General features: G+C 40.9%; 1 protein-coding gene across 16 annotated transcripts in view; it reads right to left on the reverse strand.

Annotated features, from left to right (window-relative positions):
• STRBP (spermatid perinuclear RNA binding protein) overlaps positions 1-21,331 on the reverse strand; it is a 142,294-nt gene extending 120,963 nt beyond the window's left edge. For 14 of the 16 annotated variants that reach the window (XM_059657955.1, XM_059657944.1, XM_059657940.1 and 11 more), the window contains exon 1: positions 21,174-21,331. The gene's annotated coding sequence lies outside the window, so the exon portion shown is untranslated. Of the gene's footprint in view, positions 1-20,842; positions 20,864-21,173 lie in introns of those variants that run through there. The other 2 variants (XM_059657941.1, XM_059657942.1) reach the window with 2 other exon arrangements.
• Between the last annotated feature and the right edge of the window lie 787 nt (positions 21,332-22,118).

Below are 22,118 nucleotides of genomic sequence, written 5' to 3' on the forward strand. Positions count from 1 at the left end.
AAAATATATTAAAAAATAAAAACAAAAAACAGTAACAAAATCAAATGCTGGTGAAGATGTGGAAAAACTTAACCACTCATACATTGCTAGTGTGGATGTAAAATGCTACAGCCTCTCTGAAAAAGTATAGTAATGTCTTACAAAACTAAAAATGCATTTACCATACAACCCAGCAGTTGCCCTCTTGGGCATTAATCCCAGAAAAATGAAAATTTATGACCACACAAAAGCCTATATATATGAATGTTTACACCAGCTTTATTGCTAATAGCTAAAAACTGGAAACAATCCAAATTTCCTTCAACAGGTGATGACTAAAGAAACAGTGACAGACCTGTCTGACATGGAATACTACTCAGCTATAAAGAACAACAAAGTGTTGATATATGCAACAACTTAGATTTCAATGGAATTAAGCTAAGTGAAAAAAGCCAATCTTAAAAGTTTCCATACTGTATGATTCCATTTATGAAACATTCTTTTTTTTTTTTTAATATATTTTCATTGATTTCAGAGAGGATGGGAGAGGGAGAGAGAGATAGAAACATCAATGATGAGAGAGAGTCATTGATTGGCTGCCTCCCGCACATCCCCCACTGGGAATCGAGCCAGCAACCCGGGCACGTGCCCTTGACTGGAATTGAACCCAGGACCCTTTAGTCCACAGGCCGAAGCTCTATCCACTGAGCCAAACAGGCTAGGGCGGTAACATTCTTGAAATGACAAAATTATACAGATGGACTGTTATTGAAGTTGAATGCTACGTTCATTTTTATCTATGAAACTTCTATAAATACAAAAATGGCACTATTAATCTGACCTTTCAAAATCTTTCAAGCAAAAAGATTACCATAGTCAATTTAAGATTTAACCTAAAATCAAAAGGAAGAAATTTAAATAATCTCAGGACAATTTAACTACCTACATACAAACCATGAGGAACAAGGTATATAGAACATGAAGCATATCAAATGAAGCGCTCTTTTCCACCCGCATGTAAAAAAGCCGCAGTGGCAGCATCAGAAGAAATTGATTTAAAACTAAATGTCATGCGGGAACACTAAACACACCCAAACAAACCCACATACCACAGCAGTGGTTAAGGAATGGAATAACATGGATACTGCAAGGATTTGGCAGACTGACGGACGTAGTGAGATTCACATTTCCTTTGCCTTTAGCTGTGCCTGTTATATTACTTACCAAAATAGTTTTTGGTTTTAGGTTTATTTTGAATTTGGGGGAGGAGTGGGGCAATCACACTGTACAAAATATTAATTTAAAATAGAGTCTCAGCACAGGAAAATTAAGTTAAAAAAACACAAGAACACAACAGAATTCGACAGTTGTATATTGCTTAAAACATTAAAGTGATAAGGCCATTTTTAAATATGTGTAATCTCTTTACAAGTTCAGAAGAACCACAAATTATGTGCTACAAACCACCAGCTATTCAAAAGAAAATTGTAGCTTATAAAATATTGGCTGACTGCCAGTACAAATGAATTTTTTCCCTTAAACAAGCTTTGCAAGCCACTATACTCTTTCAAAAAACTATAACCATATTATTCAATGAAAGAACAATGTATTAGTCAGTAAAGGTAAGTCAATTCTTGACCTAAAACAAGCTGTAAGAGCCCACAAACTGTTCCTCACCAATATAGTAAAACCTCACCTTAGAAAAAAAGATCTGAAAATTTTTTATTCATTACTAATTCACCATAACTTCATAAAGGCATTAAGTAGATTAAATGCCTTAATAACAATAAAAAATAAGCTTTAGAATCCAAATACCAATAAATACATTTAAAAGGGAAGAATAACTACCACCCAATTACCCTCCAACACAAACACAATAGGCTATCTGAAAAATTGCAAGATCCTCACTACAATCAAAAAAATATTTCCTTTATACTTATGGCCCAAATGGAAAGGTAAAAAGACACTCTGAAGACAGACAAGGGTTCAAATCCCAGCTACAACTTCTTAGCTACTAAGTAGTTTGAGTAACTAACCATTTAAGGGCTCACTTTTCTCATTTCACCTATTTAAAACTATTCTACCCAGCATTGTATGTCACATTTGTTACAGAGAACACTGCATTAGTTATCTTTTCACAAAATTATGTTTTAGCCCTAACCGATTTGGCTCAGTGGATAGAGTGTTGGCCTGCAGATCAAAGGGTTCCAGGCTGATTCCAGTCAAGGGCATAGACCTCAGTTGCAGGCTCCTCCCCAGCCTGGGCCCTGGTGGGGCGCGTGCAGAAGGCAACTAATCAATATATTTCTCTCACATCAATATTTCTGTCTTTCCCTCTCTCTAAAAATCAATGGAAAAATATCCTCAGGTGAGGATTAAAAACAAAAACAAACAAAAATTATGTTTTGCTTCTACAGCCAGTCTACAAAACACTAAAGAGAATCTTTTTTTCCATAATGCATATCTTTAGTGGCATCTTAATACAATGTTTCATATATAAAAAGCACTCAAGATATTCAATGACCAATTCACTGCTTTTCAAAATTAGGCCACTCTTTATTCAAAGAATAAAATGGTTCCTAAGACTTAGGCCTTGTACAATAATCCATTCCATTAAATAATTTCCAGATTGTCCATTATTAAAGCTACAGTATGCAAACCTGGTCACTAACTGTAATTTACCCATCTGTCCAACTCTAGTTCTCTGGACTCCTGGAAGTCTTTTTGCAGAACTAAGACATTAATATGCCTTCTAATTCTCATTTTCTCGTGAGTGTAGTTTTCCAGAGACTACATAATGTGTGTAGTATTATGTAATGAAATGTGTCACATTTGGAAGCTCAATATAATTCAGTGAACCAATATTTTCCAAGTGTCCAAAGCATGATGTTATTCATGATAAAAGATCCATTCAAAATGTAACAGACCAATGGATTTTTATGTGATATAATAAAATAGTTTACTAATCTGTTTTCAGATTCCATTAAGAAATGAACATTTTTCAAGTTTTGGTATAGTATCAAAAGAAAATACCCAATTATATGAAAAAGCTATTAAAATACTCCTCCACATTTCCAACTTCAAATCTGTGTGAAGCCAAATTTTCTTTTTAATACACTTCAACCAGAACAAACCACAACAGATGTACAGGTAGCTATCAGAAACCCAGCTATCTTTTATTGTTACACATTAATGAGATTTGCAAAAATGTAAAGCAGTGCTCACTCTTCTAAATTTTTTTGTTTTGAAAAATACCTATTTTTCATTAAAAAGAAATCATTTGGGGGAAGTGAGGGAAATGGATAGATGTTGATCAAAGGATACAAAGTTGTAGTTATGTAGGATGAATATGTCTAGAGATCTATTGTAAAGCATGATAATTAATAACACTGTACTGGATATTAGAAATTTGCTAAGAGAGCAGATTTCATGTGCTCTTGCCACACACACAAAAAGGTATTATATGACAGATGGATGTGTTTAAAGCTCAGCTATAGTAATCATTTCACTAGGTATATGTATATCAAAACATCATGTTGTACACCTTAAATATATACAATTTTTTAAAAGTCACCAAACAACATTTGTAATAAGGGAGGGAGGGAAGGAGAGAGGAAGAGAATATTTTAATTACATAAAAATAGTTCTTGCCGAAACCGGTTTGGCTCAGTGGATAGAGTGTCGGCCTGCGGACTGAAAGGTCCCAGGTTCGATTCCGGTCAAGGGCATGTACCTGGGTTGCGGGCACATCCCTAGTGGGAGATGTGCAGGAGGCAGCTGGTCGATGTTTCTCTCTCATCGATGTTTCTAACTCTCTATCTCTCTCCCTTCCTCTCTGTAAAAAATCAATAATAAATAAATAAATAAATAAATAAATAAATAAATAGAAAATGTTTAAAAAAAAATCGTTCTTGAAGAATACATGCTAATTCTTGACTGCAGGGACCGATGTGCATATATGAAAAAAAATGAAATAATTTCACTTTTTACTTTGGTTCTATTATTTTAACTTACAGATATTACTTTTATAATTTGAAACAAAAATTTAAAAACCTAAAATCTTAAAATATATATTTATGTATACAATCTGTGCTAATATACAATAGTTATTTTTAAATAGTAATATATAAAATTTTATCAGATATAATTTCTAATATAAATATCAACAGATATAACTCACATAAATAAGAGCTCTTTGGGGTCCTCAATAATTTTTAAGAGTGTGAAGAAGTCCTGAGTTTAAAAGTTTGAGAACTGCTGGTCTAATAAAATAAAGGTTGATTTGCTAGACCCATTTCACTTAAGGAATACAGAAATTTCCCAGAAAAGAACCATGTCAACAGTGTACAACTTGGAGCAGTATTCACTAAGCTTTTGGTGAATATTTTGCACTCATTTTGCAGTAAGCAGTCCTCCTCTAATAAACAACTACTTAGATTTTCAGTGGAAGGATTTGGCAAAAATATCAACATTCTCATTGATTCTCATTTCATAAAGAATAATCACTTAGCCATATGACCTGTTGTAAGTAATCAAGAAAAACAGCACAATACAACAGGCAGCACTTATTGAGCCCACAGCATATATCAGGCATTGTGCTTTCCTACATCTCATAATCCTTACAACCCTGCAAACAAAGTATAACAGCAAGAAAGAGACTCAGATGTACTTGCTAAAGATCATACAGTTAATAAACGGTCAAATCAGAAATCAAAACCAGGACCATATGACTCCAAAGTCCAGTGTTTTCTCCACTCCACCAGGTTACCTTCACAACTCTGGCCTGGAAATCAGACCTATCACTTATTCTGTGTCCTTGAGCTAGTCACAACTTCTACTAGCCAGTTTTCTCATCTACAAGATAAGAGGATCAGTGTAGCTGATCTACAAAGAGTCCCGTCCATAGCTGATATTCTTGGATTATGATTCATCAAAACCTCAACCCTACCTAATCTTTTGTACACTTTTCTGAACAGAACAATTGAGGAGATATAAGTAATGAGTAAAATTAACAGACTACAGCTTTTCATGCTTTAAAGTCAATAATCATCATAAAGTATATTATAAAAATAAGCAGGCACTGTGTACTTCCTTGATCCCAGGCAACCAGAGCTTTCTTCTTTGACATAAGCTTGGGCATTCAGCAAGCAGACATCTCTGAAGGTGGTAAGAATCTATTAGCATGCAACACAGAAAGACCTAACTGAAGGACTGCTATGGGGAACAAATGCCTCATCATTAGCTTGTATAGGAAGCACCATCTATTCTTTGAGGTAAATTATACAACAATCAATGGAGATATTTGCCAAGCATTTCTGAGAAAAGGAGGGCAAGCTGCAGAAAATCATGAAAACTGATACATGGCACTTCAGTGCACACACACGCGCGCCTGCACACACACACTTCCAAGAAAAAATGCATTGATTGCAGAACAGTATTCATTATTAAATGAGGTTTTATTGTATTTGCATTATGTTGGTACTTGTCTAGGCTACCAAATTTAGACTTCTTCCTACAACAGTTACAATTTTAACACAAGTTAGTATGTGCCAGACAGTGCTGAGCCCTTTAAAGACATCACCCTCTAATCCTACTCTGCAGAGTTGTGAGGTATTATATTCATGTTAAAAGGTGAAAGAAGGTATTACAGCTAGTAAGTGGCAGAGAAAGGATTTGAAACAAATCTGACCAACACCAAAGCCTGTACTCTTCATGACACATTTCTGCTGGTTCTAGAGAATGAAACCTCATACCTAGGTCAAAACAAAAAAATAACGTGTTAACGTTTGAGCCAAGTTACAAGGGCATTTTTAAAAGCTTGAAATCTACTTATGGAAGTACCTACTGTTTAGATACCAGCAAAAGCCACAAGGTCACTATGAAAAATGTATTATTTCTTTGGATAACTATCAATACACTTAAACTCAGAACATATGAGATGGCTGCTATTGCTATAGCTTATAGTCTCATTATGCTCATAAAACCTGGTAAGATCTCTTCTGTCCAAAGTAGCCAAGAAGCTGTCTTTTCCCTGGTATCATCTTTTCACTCCAAGCCCAGCACATTGAAGCAAATTACTCTAGTTCCTATTACTCAGAGGAGAAAGTGGTGTCATCCAAAGCACAGGAAAAAAAATGACGGGTTTAGGAGGGTAACTTCTAGCTACTTTCAAATAAATAACTGAAAACTGGCCTAATAAAAGTTCTTTCAAACTTTAAAAAAGCTAAAATTAGTTTTGTTTTTAATAGGGGCAAGTGTAATTACAAAAATTCTTCAAAACAGCACAATTTGAGTTTTTTCATTGGAAGTGAACCACCACTTTTTTAAAGTATCTCAAAATGAGAATTCAACCAAGTTCCAGTAATGTTAAGACTAGTCATTAACTACTCAAGCAAATCAATGTATGATTTTAAAATCAAATGAGTACTAGCTGGTTTGGCTCAGTGGATAGAGCACTGGCTTGCAGACTGAAGGGTCCCAAGTTCAATTCTGGTCAAGGGCAGATGCCTGGGTTGCAGGCTCGATCCCCAGTGCGGAGGCAGCCGATCAATGATTCTTTTTCATCGTTGATGTTTCTCTCTCTCTCCCTCTCCCCTCCTCTATGAAATCAATAAAAACGTATTTAAAAAATAAAATGAAGTAATTCACTAAAAATAAACGGAAAGGAAATATAGAGAATTTGTAGGAACAAATCTCAGAAGCTACATTGCAGTTTCTTCTTTGTTTGTAATTATGTCCATTAGAGAGTTCCAAAGGTTCCAAGGGTTTTCCTATTTTTCTTTTCCCCTATGGAATACGGATCATAACTGATCAGGAGAAGAGTGGCTACTACTGCAGGTACTACAAGAACCAGCAAACTCAACTCCCCTTCCCTTATCCAGCAGTTCTCAACCTGTGGGTCGCGAACAATGAAAATACATCCTGCATATCAGATATTTACATTACGATTCATAACAGTAGCAAAATTACAGTTATGAAGTAGCAACAAAAATAATTTTATGGTTGGGGGTCACCACAACATGAAGAACTGTATTAAAGGGTCGTGGCATTAGGAAGGTTGAGAACCACTGCTATGCTAAAGTCCTCAGATTTAGCAAATAGAACACCCAACTTTTGAAATCAAACAGACATGGATTCAGACCCAGGTGCACAATTTACCAGGTAAGTGATTCTGGACTTACTGAACAAGCCTTAGTTTTCTTATCTGATCTATAGCAACCATTCAAAAAAGCTAGTGTGAAGATTAGAGATAATTTGCATAATGCAAATCTGTTATTAGTTCTGTTAATCATTATGTGCCTGACACTTTCTTTTGTAATGTTGCCATTGTTTATAAGGTAATATACCTACTACTAAAAAATAAAGAGGATTCTATTTCTCATTGGCAAATCAGAGTTAGGTGGCAAAGCAGTAGGGGTGACCTATAATACAAACTGCTATTGTTGACCTTGTCAGAGTAAAGATTTTTTATTTTAATTGCTTAATAACTTTTCAAATTGCTTAATGGGCCAGGGCTTTATTTTGGAGTGATGGTAATGTTTTGGAAATAGGTAGGGTCATGGTTGGTCAGTATTGTGATTGCATCAAAAATGCCCCTAAGTTGTTCAGTTTAAAATGGTAAAATGGTTAATCTAAAAAAAAAGTGTATTTTACGGAAGAACAAGGGAAAACTACCCTAATTGTTCCTACTAAACATCATTAAGTGCCAGCAATGTGACCAGTTAAACTAAGTGCATTCAAGGTTTTCTGGTCCACATTTCTAAAAAAGGAGCCTGACATGGTGGAAGGAGCCCAAACGCGGAGGTCAAGAAATCCATTCCCCGTCCCAACTCTGCAACCAGTTAGGTATGTGATTTTGGGCAAATCTCTTAACTGCTTTGGATATATCTTAAATTCTACATCTGTCAAAGACCAAAGCAGGGTTAAAAGAGTCTCACCACAAGTTTAAGATGTTATACTTTATATCCTTGGCAAACCAATTTATGTAGAAATAAAATTGCATAGATTTTTTTAAAAATTAACTACAATATATGCTAAATTTGACACACTAAAAGCCACCACACCTCCAGTGAGCTGAAAATATAAGTTATCCTAAACTGGAAAATTTTCTCTTTTCAGGATAACGGGCTTTTTTCTACTAACTCCTATTTACTGGAAAACAAAAGCAGACCCTATAATGTCAGAGCCAAAATTATTCACCAACATTATGAGCCAAGCACAAAGGAAAAGACTTAATTTAAAGATGACTAATGTGGTAAGCTCAAGGTCACCATTCATTCTAATCCAAGCTGGTGAACTATAAGTTTTTAACTAATAAACTCAATGTCTTTTCATTCAACTATTAAAAATGCATTAAGTATAAAATAAATATGCATTATAGGATAGCCTATAATAAAAATTATATACATTAATCAACATTATTTTGCAAATAATTATTTTGTCTTATAAGTAATCTTCAAGTTGAAAACTTCTCCTGCTACAAGGCTCTAAAAAGGATATAAATCTAAACAAACCTTAATCTGTTCTTGAATTTGTCTGGAATACAGCTAAATCTTCTGGTATCTTCTGGCATTTTGTTAAGTGCAGGTTGTTAAAGAAATGTTTTAGCAACGAACACCTTAACCACCATTAATTAGGGATAGAAGGTTTGTCTTCCTCCAACGTGCCCCTAAATCCTAAGGGGAGAAAGAGGTGTATAGCATGATTAAAGTGATCTCAATAGTGACCAAGGTGACTAGATGGGAACTCTCATCTGTTGGTTTCAAAGGAATACTAGACAGACAGTGCTTAGATATCCATAGCCAATGGAAAGATCAAAGGATAACATTTCAGTTGTATCGAGCTGCTTTACAACCTAGAGCAACTTATGTAACAAACTCAGTGAAACAAGTAGGGCCAATTAACAAATCAAAAAAGTTTGGATGCCTTAGCAGAAGTTTCCCAAATCAACTGTCTAGATTCAGACCTCAGTAATAGATTCAGCAATTAAGTCTCCCCTCTCTTTCTGGCAGTTAGTTGTATCAAAATGAAGGCATAAAGCCACAGGTGAACAACCTTTCAAAAAAGATTCCTGATTTTCTTTTTATCAGGACAATCATCCTGGATGTCACCACCACACTTGCAAACTCAAAACTAAACTTGCCTCCCAATGCCACTTCTCTTGGGTTCCCTAGGTGACTAGGCTTGAAAGCTTGTAGATTTGTTGCTCAGCACTCACATGTTACCAAGTTTCATTAGCATCCTTTTTATACCCATTTCCAACTATCTTTATCACTTTTTTCTCAAACTATTCAATAGCATCTTAATCATGGTATTCATTTCGGCCTCTCTTTTCACATAAAGTTGTCAAAGTCATAAAGATAGCCCTAATAATGCCCCTCCACTCGGGCTTTCATTTTTAATCTTTACCTGGGGTAATATTTTTATAGATTATTTTTTAAGAAAAAGGAAGGGGTAGTGGGGGGAAGAGGGGAGTGGGAGAGAGGGAGTGGGAGAGGGAGAGAATGAACATTGGTAAGTTGCTTCCTGTATGCACCCCAACTGGAGATCACACCCGCAATCTAAGCATGTGCCCTAACCAGGAAGGAATTAAACCCGCAATCTTTTGGTGTACAGGACCACACTTCAACCAACTGAGCAACCCAGCCAGGACCTTCCACTCTTGCCCAAAAACCTTTCACTGAAGCCTCACTGTTGACAGACCAAAGTCTGATTTCCTCATTCAAAGCCTCTGTCAGTAGTTCCAACATTCCTCGCCAACAGCATCTTACACTCTACCAAGCCCTTTCATATTCCTTACCTTTAAATGAACCACTTGTTCTTCCCAAAGCAATCTTGAGCCCTAACCAGTTTGGCTCAGTGGATAGAGCGTTGGCCTGTGTACTGAAGGGTCCTGGGTTCGATTCTAGTCAAGGGCACATGCCTCAGTTGCAGGCTCAATCCAAGGCCCTGGTTGGGGTGCATGCGGGGCACCAATCAATGTTTCTCTATATATATCTCTCCCTTTCCCTTCCACTCTCGCTAAAAATCTATGGGAAAATATCCTTGGGTGAAAATTAACAAAAAATAAAAATTTAAAAAATGTTTTTTAAAAAAGCAGTCTTGAGCATTCTTACATGCTAATGCAATTCCCTTCCCCATTTTCTCATCATCTAATCTTACTTGTTCTCCCTGGCTCAGCACAGATATCACGAACTACATCCTCTTTGAAGTTTCTTCTTTAGTCTCCTTAGCTGGAAATATTTTCCTGCCTGGACCATTTTATCATTCATATATACACCTCCCCTGACAGATTGAAAGCTCTTAAAGATGAGGGTCTATGTATATTTTATCTGTATCCCTCAATGCAACACAGATTATGCATAGTAAATAAGGACTCAAAATCATGATGAAAAATTAACAAGATCTTAAGAAAGGATACTCATGAAGAAGAATAACAGGAATAAATATTATCATAGACTTCAAGGTACATAGTATTCCCTAGCAAAACCCTAGCTAAAGTGTTCTTTACAAAGTAATAGACTACAACTAATAAAAGAACAATTTATTCAACAAATACTTAGTGCCAGGCACTATTCTAGGTGCCTAGGATCTACAGAATACAAAGCCATCATTAATCCTTTCCTTAATGGAACTTACACTCTAGTGAAAGTGAAAAAGGCAATAAACAACATTAAATAGCAAGATATATTATAAGCTAAACTAGAGGCCTGGTGCACGGATTCGTGCACCAGTGGGGTCCCTCAGCCTGGCCCTCTCACAATCCGGGACCCCTCGGGATGTTGGACTGCCAGTTTCAGCTTGATCCCCTCAAGCCAGGCCGAGGGACACCACCAATGCACGAATCTGTGCACCAGGCCTCTAGTACGCATATAAGATCTTTGGTTAATCTCTTCCCGCCCTCCCGCCGCTTCCCTCTGAGATTCATCAGTCTGTTCCAAGTTTCCATACCTGTGTGTTGAGTGTCTGCCCCCTGGTGGCCAGTGCATGTCATAGCTACCGGTCAAATGGTCACTTAGGCTTTTACAGTGGGGCCTTGACTTACGAGTTTAATTCGTTCCGTGACAGAGCTCGTAACTCAAATTACTCGTATGTCAAATCTTAAAGTGAACAAGTGAGACACGTGATGCTGGGCTGATGATGTGGCGTTCACTGTGATGTTCACTGCGCCAACTAGCGGTGGGGTATCTGAAGCTGGCTCATAACCTGAATTTTAGCTCGCAACTCAAAGCAAAAAAAAAAGGCTGAGAGACGGCTCGTATCTCGAAAAACTCGTTAGTCGGGACACTCGTAAGTCAAGGCCCCACTGTATATATATAGATATACAGTATATAGATGGCTTAAGTGGTATGGAGAAAAAGAGGATAGAAAGGGAGCCTAAGCCAGCAACCAAGGAGCTGCCATTTTAATAGGGTGGTAAGGGAAGGCCTCACTGGAAAGGGGAGATATGTGCAAAGATCTGAAAAAGATGGTGCCACATAGATCTGAGAAACAGGATCCTTAGGCAGGGCAAACCACAAATGCAAAAGACCTGAGACAGGAATATGCCTGACATGTTAAAGAAACAGCAAGAGCCCTAACCAGTTTGGCTCAGTGGATTGAGCATCGGCCTGCGGACTGAAGAGTCCCAGGTTCGATTCTGGTCAAGGGCATGTACCTTGGTTGCGGGCACATCCCCAGTGGGGGGTGTGCAGGAGGCAGCTGATCGATGTTTCTAACTCTCTCTATTCCTCTCCCTCCCTCTCTGTAAAAAAAAAAAAAAATCAATTAAAATATATTAAAAAAAAAAAAAGAAAAGAAACAGCAAGAAGGCCATTGTGGCCAGAACAGAGTAAACAAAAAGAAGAAATCAGGTCAGAGAGGAAAAAAGAAGGGATCCAAGCACATAAAGGCTTTGGCAGGACTTGGCCTTTTACTCTAAGCAAGACAAGGTATCACCAGAGTGTTCTGACTACGAGACAAAATCCAACTTACCATTTTTAAAGGATAATTCCTGCTACAGTATTGAGAACAGACTATAAAGGGGCAAGAGCAAAAAAAGGCTACTGCAATAGTAATTCAGAAGAGCTGACAGAGACTTAAAACGGTAAAGGTGATGAAAAGTGGTCAGAATCTGGACATATTTTGAAGATAAAACTGGCAAGGTTTCCTGATGGGTCAGATGTCGTGTAAGAGAGTCAAGGATGATTTGAACTTTTGGAGGAGCAACTGCAAAGATGAAGGAAGACGCAGTTTATTAAGATGTGGAAGGCTGCAAGAGGGGCAGAGAGAAGATGGGGCAGGGTAAAGATCAGGAGTTTGTTCTGGGATAAGTTCAGTTTGAGAGGCCAATAAAATACATAATCTGAAGCGTCAAAGTAGGCAGTGGGATACACAAACCTGGAATTTCAGAGATAAAAATTTGGGAGTCATCATCAAATGTATGGTATTGAAAGCTATGAGATTAGATGGAATCACCAAGGGAATGAGAATGAAAAGCAGAATGGGATGGTCCAGTATTACGAAGCAGGAATAATGAGGAAGAACCAACAAATGAGACTGAGAAGCTAAGAAAGTAGGAGGAAAAACAGCAGAGTGTGGTGTCTAGAAACCAGAGTATAAAGTATTTCAAGGAAGGGGACATCCACTGCAATAAATGCTGTTAACAGGTCAAGTAAGAATTATTAATCTTTGTGGTTTTGACAAGCAGTCTCAGTAAAGTGATAGGGTTTAAAGTCTCATCAGAGTAGGTTCAGAAAAGAACAGAACTGTAGATGAATAGAAACAATTTTTTTAAGAAGTTGAAAAATTGGGTTGTAGTTGGAAGACTCAGTGTGGTCAAGAAAAGGTTAAAAAAAAAAAAAAAAAAAAAAAAGGATGTAACCCTGGCTGGTGTGGCTCAATTAGTTGAGCATCATCTCGTGCACCAAAAGCGTGCTGGTTCAATTCCAGTCAGAGCACATCTCAGGTTGCGGACTCAATCCCTGGTGAGGGGCATGCAGGAGGCAACAGATAGATGGTTTGCTCTCACATCAAACATTCACTCTCGCCCTGACTGGTTTGGCTCAGTGGATAGAGCGTTGGCCTGTGGACTGAAAGGTCCCAGGTTCAATTCCAGTCAAGGGCATGTACCTTGGTTGCTGGCACATCCCCAGTAGGGGGTGTGCAGGAGGCAGCTGATCGATGTTTCTCTCTCATCGATGTTTCTGACTATCTCTCTCCCTTCCTCTAAGAAATCAATAAAATATATTAAAAAAAAAAAAGATTCGGACTCTAAAAAAACACACAAAGAAAGAAGTTTACTCTCTCCTTCTACCTTCTTCTCTCTGAAAACCAATAAAAATATACATATTTTTAAAAAGGGATGTATGCTGACTGAAGTGAGCAGGTAGACATGAGAATAATGATGCTGCAGGAGAGAGGAGGAGAATGGATAGGATTTTAACTGTTACAGAATTTCAAAGAATCAAATAGCCCAATGAAGAGAAATTTCACTAGGTTAATGGGCAATAATTCCAGAGTGCTATTACTCTTTGTGATACTAAAGAACATAGGATGGCAACCCATAATTCTAATTTGCATGCAGTAGAATTTACTGAGAATCTTCATGTTAGGCATTTTATGTTATTTCATTACGCTCAAAATAACTTCAAGAGGTATTTATTATCTTTATGTTACAGATAAGGAACCAGAAGCTCTGAGAGAGCTAGTAATTTGATTACCACACAAAGCTGGTGAGTGGTAGAGCTGTTTCAAATACAGCTCCTTCTGAGGATTAGATAAGAAATTGTTCATTTAGGGGGGTTAAAATAGTTTTGTGGTTATTTTTTAAGGTTGAAGTATTTATGGATGAAAGTATATGATGTCCAAGATTTACTGCAAATACTCCAGCAAAAGCAACAAAAAGTGTGAGAAAGAGCAGCAAAATGCTGGTAAGTGTTGCAGCTAGATGATGGGTATGTGGAAGTTCACTGTACTATATTTCTTTTTTAAGTACATTTGAAAATGCCATGATAAAAAATAAAAACCCAGCTGCTTACAAGTCAAATTACTTCAAAGCCTACCCTTAATTTCTGCTCAACCCTCCTTTCAAAAAAATGTTATATGCTTCATAGCTTACAATTTCTTTTATCTTCTTTAATCCTCACTGTAACTGTTAATTAGGAATTTTATTCCAATTTTACACATAAGGAGAGAGACCTACAACTAATAAGTAGCAGAATTGGACCCCCAAGCCAAGTCTCCTAGTATCAAAACACTCCTACTACCCAATACAAGATCAAGGTTGTACACAGGGTCATCTCTGGGCATACCCATAAGGAGACTCTTTCCTTAGATTTTTTTGCTAATTCATAGCCCTAGGAAAGGACAAGCTTTATTTCAGTCAATCTCTCCTTATTGTACTCAAGGGCTTGACTAAAGGAGACAGATTTCAAATTTGCCCAGACATCAACCTTCCTTGCTAAATTGGAGGACTAACAGGTACATCCTATACAACGTCTGAAAGGGTGTTCTGAAAGCCTACCTACCTCTAGAGTCAACTCTTTGTGCCTCCATTTCTCCAAATGTAAATACTCTGTTACTCACCTATATTACACAGCTATCATAGTGACCAAAGTCCAGGTATCTGAACCCTGAGCTCTAGAAATAAAGGACACTACTAAACAATAATAGTGACTAATTTCAAAAGCCAATTTTATACAGTTCCACATTTACCACAGATCTGGTGGACCAGAAAGCATCATAGTCAATAGTTATCTTTAAGATACCATATCTTTTAAATTTTTATTGATTGGCTGATTTTAGAGAGAAGAAGGGAGAGAGAGGAAGAAAAAAAAAACAAAACATTGATTTATTGTACTTATTTATGCATTCACTGGTTGATTCTTCTATGTGCCCTAACAGGGGATTGAACCTGCAACATTGGTGCATCCAGACGATGCTCCAACCAGCTGAGCTACCCGGCCAGGGCTAAGATACCATTTTTATTTTTTTGGTTAATCCTCACCCGAGTATATTTTTCCATTGATTTTTAGAGAGTGGAAGGGAGAGGGAGAGACAGAGAGAAACATCGATGTAAGAAAGACACATCGATTGGTTGCCTCCTGCAACCAAGGTACATGCCCTTGACTGGAATCAAACCCAGGACCCTTCAGTCCGAGGGCCAATACTCCATCCACTGAGCCAAACCAGCTAGGGCGATACCCTTTTTTTTAAAGCCTCACCACTAATATGTTTGAAGTCTGTTCTTCCATGCTAACCTTGACATTCAAAGCTTATTTACAGCTTACTTCAAAAACAACTAAAAATATGCATACTATGAGCTCTAGATGTTTATTCTCTCCAGCTGCTAACAACCTACAGAGTCAACACCTTTCCCCTCTGAGGTCGCCAGATTTTCTAACTAAAACTGAGTTGTCCAAAGTCACCTAAGTTAAGAGCTACCCGGTATCCAATACTTCATTAGGTTAAAATGCAGGTTGCCTAAGCTGTACAAACCCCTAGGACTAGATGGAATGTTTGAGGAGTTTCAGATTTATTAGGTATTAGAAACATAATAAGAATAAATTTTAAAAAACAAACCACTCCTTTATCAGGTTACTTACAGTCTTAAAATGTACTGATTTTCATTTGCGCTGACTGTATACAGGTAACCAAAGTTATAGACTGCATTTTCACATTAAGGGCCAATCTATCTACAGAATGACCTATTCTTTAGTCAAAAAAATACTTCTGACCCCTACCAAGAAATCTCAGGTCTGGCAAAAAAACACAGCTTTGGGCCTAGAGTCAATGCACATTTGCTGAATTAGACTGGCAAAATATGTTTAAAAGCATACTTTTAAAAACTACTTGTTTACGTCAATAGGATTAATATGGTTAAATTCAATTCATAAACAAAATGTTCATCTGCTCAATAGGGTATTGTGAAAAGCCCCGGCACCTGGAAAACTGCAAAGAACAGGAAATTCTGCAGGTGCAGTACGAAACGACATCTTATCCATGACCCAGAAACGCTGCAGAATTTATCACACAACCTGCTGCAGAACTCTCATTTTCCAAATGGAAATGAACCATGAAGTCACAAAATGCAAGGCTGTGATTTTATTACTGATATAATCAACTGTACCCTTTCAAATTGTGCTAAAGTTAACTAAAGAAAGCAGATGTTCTGCATAGTGTTAGTTATGTCAGAAGTTAAGAGAATTTGAATATGAAATAACTAAAATTCAGGACTGCTACATTCATCAGCAAGACATATATGTAATGCCTTTTGTATGATACACACCATATTTCTCAAAAATAACACACTTGACCCTCAAGATAAGAAATAACTCAAATTAGGCATGAAAGTGACAAATCAGGTCATCTGGTGACCTCACTATTCAACACGAGACCTAAAAGTTAAAGATTTGCAGAGCTTTCTGCCTCAACCATTTAAATATGTTTATCACCATTAATTTGGTCTCATTACTTTATTCCTTTCTGTTTTGATTGACAGATAAATTTAACTTACATCTCAATAAAGTTTTCTAAAATTAAACTGGATTATGAAGCCTCTCATAATTACCTGTCAGAAAGTTTTTCTACAGCTATACAAATTTTTAAAACAACCCAATTTTTCAATAAACTGAATGAAAAACAGAAGAGCAGTAAGATGGGTAATGGTTAGATCAGCTAGCAGAGAACGAGTACTATCAGGGCTGAGTATTACCAAGATCAAGCAAATTAATGTCTAATAAAGCAACTTACGATTTACATTTTTGCCATATCTATCATGACCAGCATCTGGAGGCTCTTTACAACAAATAAACCCAACACAACATTTAAAAAGCATTTAAAAATAAATCCCCCTGTCAATCAATGGGCTTGGAAATCTCAAATGGATGGGTAATTACTTAACAACTAAAACTTTAAAAAGGAAAGATTATTCAATAAATCTGAAAAAGGAGGTTTAATGCCACTAGAAGGGATAGCTCTATTTTTCTGCTCAAGTTACTCAGCATTACTCAATTTTCTGCAAAATACATAGAAAAATGTACTATGTTTATGATCCCTGATTTACGAATCGCATTCACACGTGATAGAAGTACTCTGTCTCTGGAAATTCAGGCTTAGAAAAATTTGGGGGCTATCGCTAGAACACATGATGTCTCTCACAAGCTTCTGCTTTACTCAATTGTTCAGACACCAGCACTCAGCTGCAGAAATGAGCCAGGAAAGGTAAGTAGACAGTAGAGCAAAGAATGAACGAACTTCAATTCACAGACATCTCTTGATAGTCACAGAAGTTTCATCTCTATCCAAGTTTCTCACTACAAATTAACCTATTTAATGCCAAAATCTTAAGTACTAATTATTATTTGACCAGGCTAAAAGAAAAAAAGGGGACTACAGAAATAACATCTATCCCCCATTTTTACATAGTTCTAATCTTCCTGAAAGACTTACACTTGTTTTATATAAACCATCTCAGTTCTCATGGGAGGTAGATAAAGAGTCAGGTTTCTGGAGGAGAAATAAGCACAAAGGGATTAAGTATCTTGTCCAGCAAGCACCAGTGAAAGTAAAACCAGACCCAATTATTTAGCCTACAAAGTCTAAATAAACTTCCTTCCTTGGTTCATAAACTTAGCATAATATTTTAAAGTGCCTACAAACTATCCCAAACCATAGGACTTCACAGAACAATATATATGATCAGGACACTATGGCAGAATTGAGTATTCTGAAGAAGACAGTACTGCTTGCCCCAAATCATTAAAATGAACTACCACAATGGACTTAAAAATACAAGAGGAAACAATAGCCATATTGGAAATATTTTTCAAAGGTCACTCTATTCATCTTCTATCCTACTTCTCAAATTCTCTTCCAGGGAGTGAAAGGGGTCAGACCAGAGATGCTCCTTATAATTATATTCTTTACATATATCAAATGTTAAAATATTAAGCGTTTCAATGGAAGGCATATTATACTCTAAAAGACTTTCCCTCCAAAAATAAAATCTTATAGCAATGCCTTCAGAGCATTATTTTGCTGCCTTCATAATACACTTCAAATTTGGGTTTCAAAAATGATTAGGTTCCAGTTTATTTTTTATTTATGTTTACAGATTCAGATTACTTAAAATGTGGTGTTCTGCTCAGCCCTCATTATGTTTAGGCAAGATTCCCACCTACACTAGAACTTATTATTTGAACTTACTCATAAATGACTGCGTTAAGATACTTCCTAAATCGACAAAAGAAGAAAATTAATCAACCCAGAAAGCTTCCCAATGTACCAAAGTGGACCTTTTATTTGAAATCATACTAGGTATCACATAGCTCACTATTTGAAGCCCACAAAGTGATAATTGAAATTATTTCTGCAACATGAAATAATATTTTTTTTTTTTGCAAATCTGACAAACTAAATGTTCAACTGTCAAAGGGGAAATCATTTTCTAAGGTTCTAGAAAATCCTGCATACTGAGGCAGTCTCAAGCAGTTTCCTTAATCCTTCCAAGCCTCAAAGAATCTCACACAAGCCACAGAACACTGAGTGAGACCTACACTGAAATGTCTGTGCCCAAAACCCTAAAGGTTATATCCTATGTATTTGGCAAGCTGATATCCCTATGTCCACACAACCCCAGAACTCTTTTTGCAATAAAACTAATACTACTCTCCCCGATTCAGATAAAAATACTCCTAAATCCAAAAGCCACCAACTAAATTTTACTTGAACTATTTGGGAGGAAAGGCTGACATCCCACGATCAGGTGTTTATACCCCAAAAGAGAGTTAAAGAGTCAGAAGAACTCCATTCCAGCCACTTCTGGGTGCTAGATGTATTTACTGCCTCTGTCTGCCTCTAGTATGGGACTCAGATATTACATCATTCAATGTCTGAAAACTGCCCCATTACCCACAAAGCACCAGGGTATCTGAGACACTGCACCAAGGTATCCCTTCCTCCCTCTAATTCACAGCCCTTGAATGTTACTGAGGCGGGGCCTTGCTCTTACAGTATCTTCACAAAGACATCTGCCCTGCACCTGCTGCAATCCTATTTCTATTCACTCTTGGTGTATTCTTCATGACCCTGTATGCCTCTTGGCATATTCTTCATGACTCTATCTGCCCACTCATCTGGCCAATGTGCTGGGATACCCCACTACACACCTGCAAACTTAGGAATGTGTACTTAGCCCTCCCTTATCCATCCCCCATTCACGGGTTCTGGGACTAAAACCAGGCTTCACCATCTCCTTGACCCTAGAAGCATGAACTTTCAGATATGGAACATAACTTACTATCCTCTATATTCCATTAACATCATTCCGTGATCCACACATACACTCTCCAGTTTCTCTAAATCTGGAATCCCCTCCCTTTAGATTTTGTCCCAACTTCTGCACTCTGCCCTTCCTTATACTTCCAGTGACCTAAAAATTTTGGCCCCTTTAATCTCGTGACTCAGAGTTTTCCAATCTCTCTGACACCTCAGCACCCTGCTCTTTCCACGCTCTTCTAAGCAACCTGTTTTCCTAACTCTCTCCACCTGCACCAGCCATTTCCTGCCCTACACCTGGTTCCCACCACCACCCCGATCCAACAGACATCCTATCCCTTTCTAGCTGCAGGTGGACGCACACACATCCCTCCCTTGCACTTACCCCATTACCCTGGTATAGGTACTATGCATTCTTCTGCATCCCACCCCCCAAAATATCCTGTCTCCCCCACTCCCTGCCCTCTGTTCCCTGCCTACCCGCTCTTCTCTACCAGAAAAAGTCTAGCACCCCAAACCCTTGCTTCCTCCCTCCCAATGTTGTTCCCCAGACCCGTGTGCCTTCCCTTCCAACCCGTCCCCTACTGCCTCCCTCTGCTGATGTCCCTTCTCATGCACACCAGCACCCTCTCCTTCTTTCTCCCCAACTTCCCTCCACCCGTCCTGCTCAGAAACGTTTCCTTCCATCTGCCCCCATGGCTCACCTGCCACTCCAAGAACTCGTCCTTCACCCGGCACCTGGGCCCTCCATCACACACTCCACTCCACTCCACCTGTCCCCCCTCCAACGCCCCCAACTCCAAGGTTCCCTCTTCTGCTCCAGCCCCTTCGTGCATCTTCTCCTGCCACCCGCGAAATGCCCTGCTCACCTCCTGCCCAGACATCTCCTCCCCCCACCCCACCCCCGACTCCACTGTCCCCACCTCTCCCCCAAACTCCTCAAACTCAGGCCCCGCTCCCTTCCCCTTCCTCCTCCGCCCTCTGCTCGCCTCCCCTGAGCACCGCCGCCAGGTGGATGCCTGCCTGGTCCCCTCGCAGCTTCCCCCCTGGGTCTCGCCTGCACCCCTCGTGGCCAGACCCTGCCCTCACCCCTCCCAGGTCTCCGGAGGCCTCTGGCCTACCTCGCACACCTCCTGCCCAACGCCCTCCATCTCCCTCGTCGTCTCGGAGAGACCTGACTCCCCCTCCCCCCCACCCCCCCACCGCACACTCCCTCCCCGTTTCTCCCACCTCCGCCCGGGGGTCGACTCTAGATCTGCCCCCGCCCCTCACCCGCAGCCCAGCCGGCGCTGCTCCCATCCTCCCGGGGATCCCCGTCTCCTCCACTCCCACCACCTCGCCCCTGCCCTCTCGGGGCTCCCCTCACTCTCCCGCACCCCCTAGACTGCCCCCACCCGCCTCTGTCCCCCATCCCTCCGCACTCGCCCCGGCCCCGCGGGTGCCCGAACCTGCCCGAAGGCCCCCTCCCGCCGTAGGGCCGGCACCCTCCACCTACATGCGCCCCCACACCAGCCCGCACCCCCCGCGGCCTCCCCACCCCCCCTCCCCGGCTCCTGTCCCCAACGTCCTCCAACACCTGCCCCTCGCCCCTCGCCCTCGGTCTTACCCAGACCCCCCGGCGCCGGTCCCCCGCGGTCCACGCCCTCCCCTCGCTGGGGGCCGGCGCCCGTCCCCACCAGGGAGGAGGGCTGCCCGCTGCCCGCTGCCCTTGCCGAGCGGCCGGGCACTGCAGCGGCGGCGGCGGCCACAATGCCGGAGCCGCGGGGGCCGGCAGGGCTCTCCGCCCCGGCCGCCGCCGCCGCTGCTAAGGACGCACAACAAACAATGCGGGGCCCGGCCGGCTCCGCCAACCGCCTTAACCGCCGCCTGAACCGCCGCCCGCCCGCCCGCCCGGGACGGCCCGCCGCGCAGGCGCCTGCCCCGCCGCCGCAGCCTACCCGCGCCGCCGCGCTCGGCCCGCGCCCGGTGCCCGCTCCCGCTCCGCCGCCGCCGCCACCTCGTCAGCCCGCGTCTCCGGCTTCTCAGCCCAGCGGCGGCGGCTGCTGCCCTGGTGGCGCTCACGGCTCTGGTCTCCGCTCCGGCGGCAGCGGCGGCAAGCACGTGACGCCGCCGAGCGCGCCCATTGGCCGGGCCGGGGGGCGGGCCCCGCGGCTGCTGGGGAACGGAAAGCCCGCCCCCTGCACGCCGCGCGCCCCCTCCACGCGCGCCCTGCCGCACCTGAGAGCGCCGGCCAGCGCCCGCCGCCTGCGCCAACTGCGCACCTGGGGACGCGCAGGGAGCACGCGCGGGTGGCGGACGCCTGCACCTGTGAGCGGACGCTTACGTAAACTGCGTCCCCGCCTTCCTCCCGCCGCCCGGCCCCCGCCCGCTGCAGCACCTGAGCCCTGCTGCGCTAGCGGCGTAACTGCTGCGGAGCGGGGACCCGCTGCGCAAGGAAGCCAGCGAGATGCACGGAAACTTCGTATCTTCCGAATCTGGGAGCGGCTCTGGGCCGCCGCGATGAACCGGGCTCCAAATCCCCACGTCCCAGAACGGGGTGCCCCCTCCCCCCAACCCCAGCCGCTACGCAAACAGAGTAGTTGCCTCGTGCAGTGCCTCCCCAGGGGGAGAAGAGATCCCAGTCTCCGCACGCCTATACTTACCAGCTGTGTGACCTTGACCAATTACAGAACCACTCTGATCCTCAATATCTTGGTCGGAGAAGCTGGGACAATGATTCCGGTTTAAGAGCTGTTGGAGAGATGGGGAAAGGCAATAGGTGTGAATTCTCCTAGCACATAGTAGGTACTGAACAGAAGTTGTTACAGCTTCGTCAGTAACCACCTCTCCTTCTCCTACCAGAATGGACCCCTCTGGATTGATTTTGGGTCCAGGGCCTCTCT

This window comes from Myotis daubentonii, chromosome 11 (genome assembly GCF_963259705.1).
Source record: "Myotis daubentonii chromosome 11, mMyoDau2.1, whole genome shotgun sequence".
Classification (NCBI taxonomy): Eukaryota; Metazoa; Chordata; class Mammalia; order Chiroptera; family Vespertilionidae; genus Myotis; species Myotis daubentonii.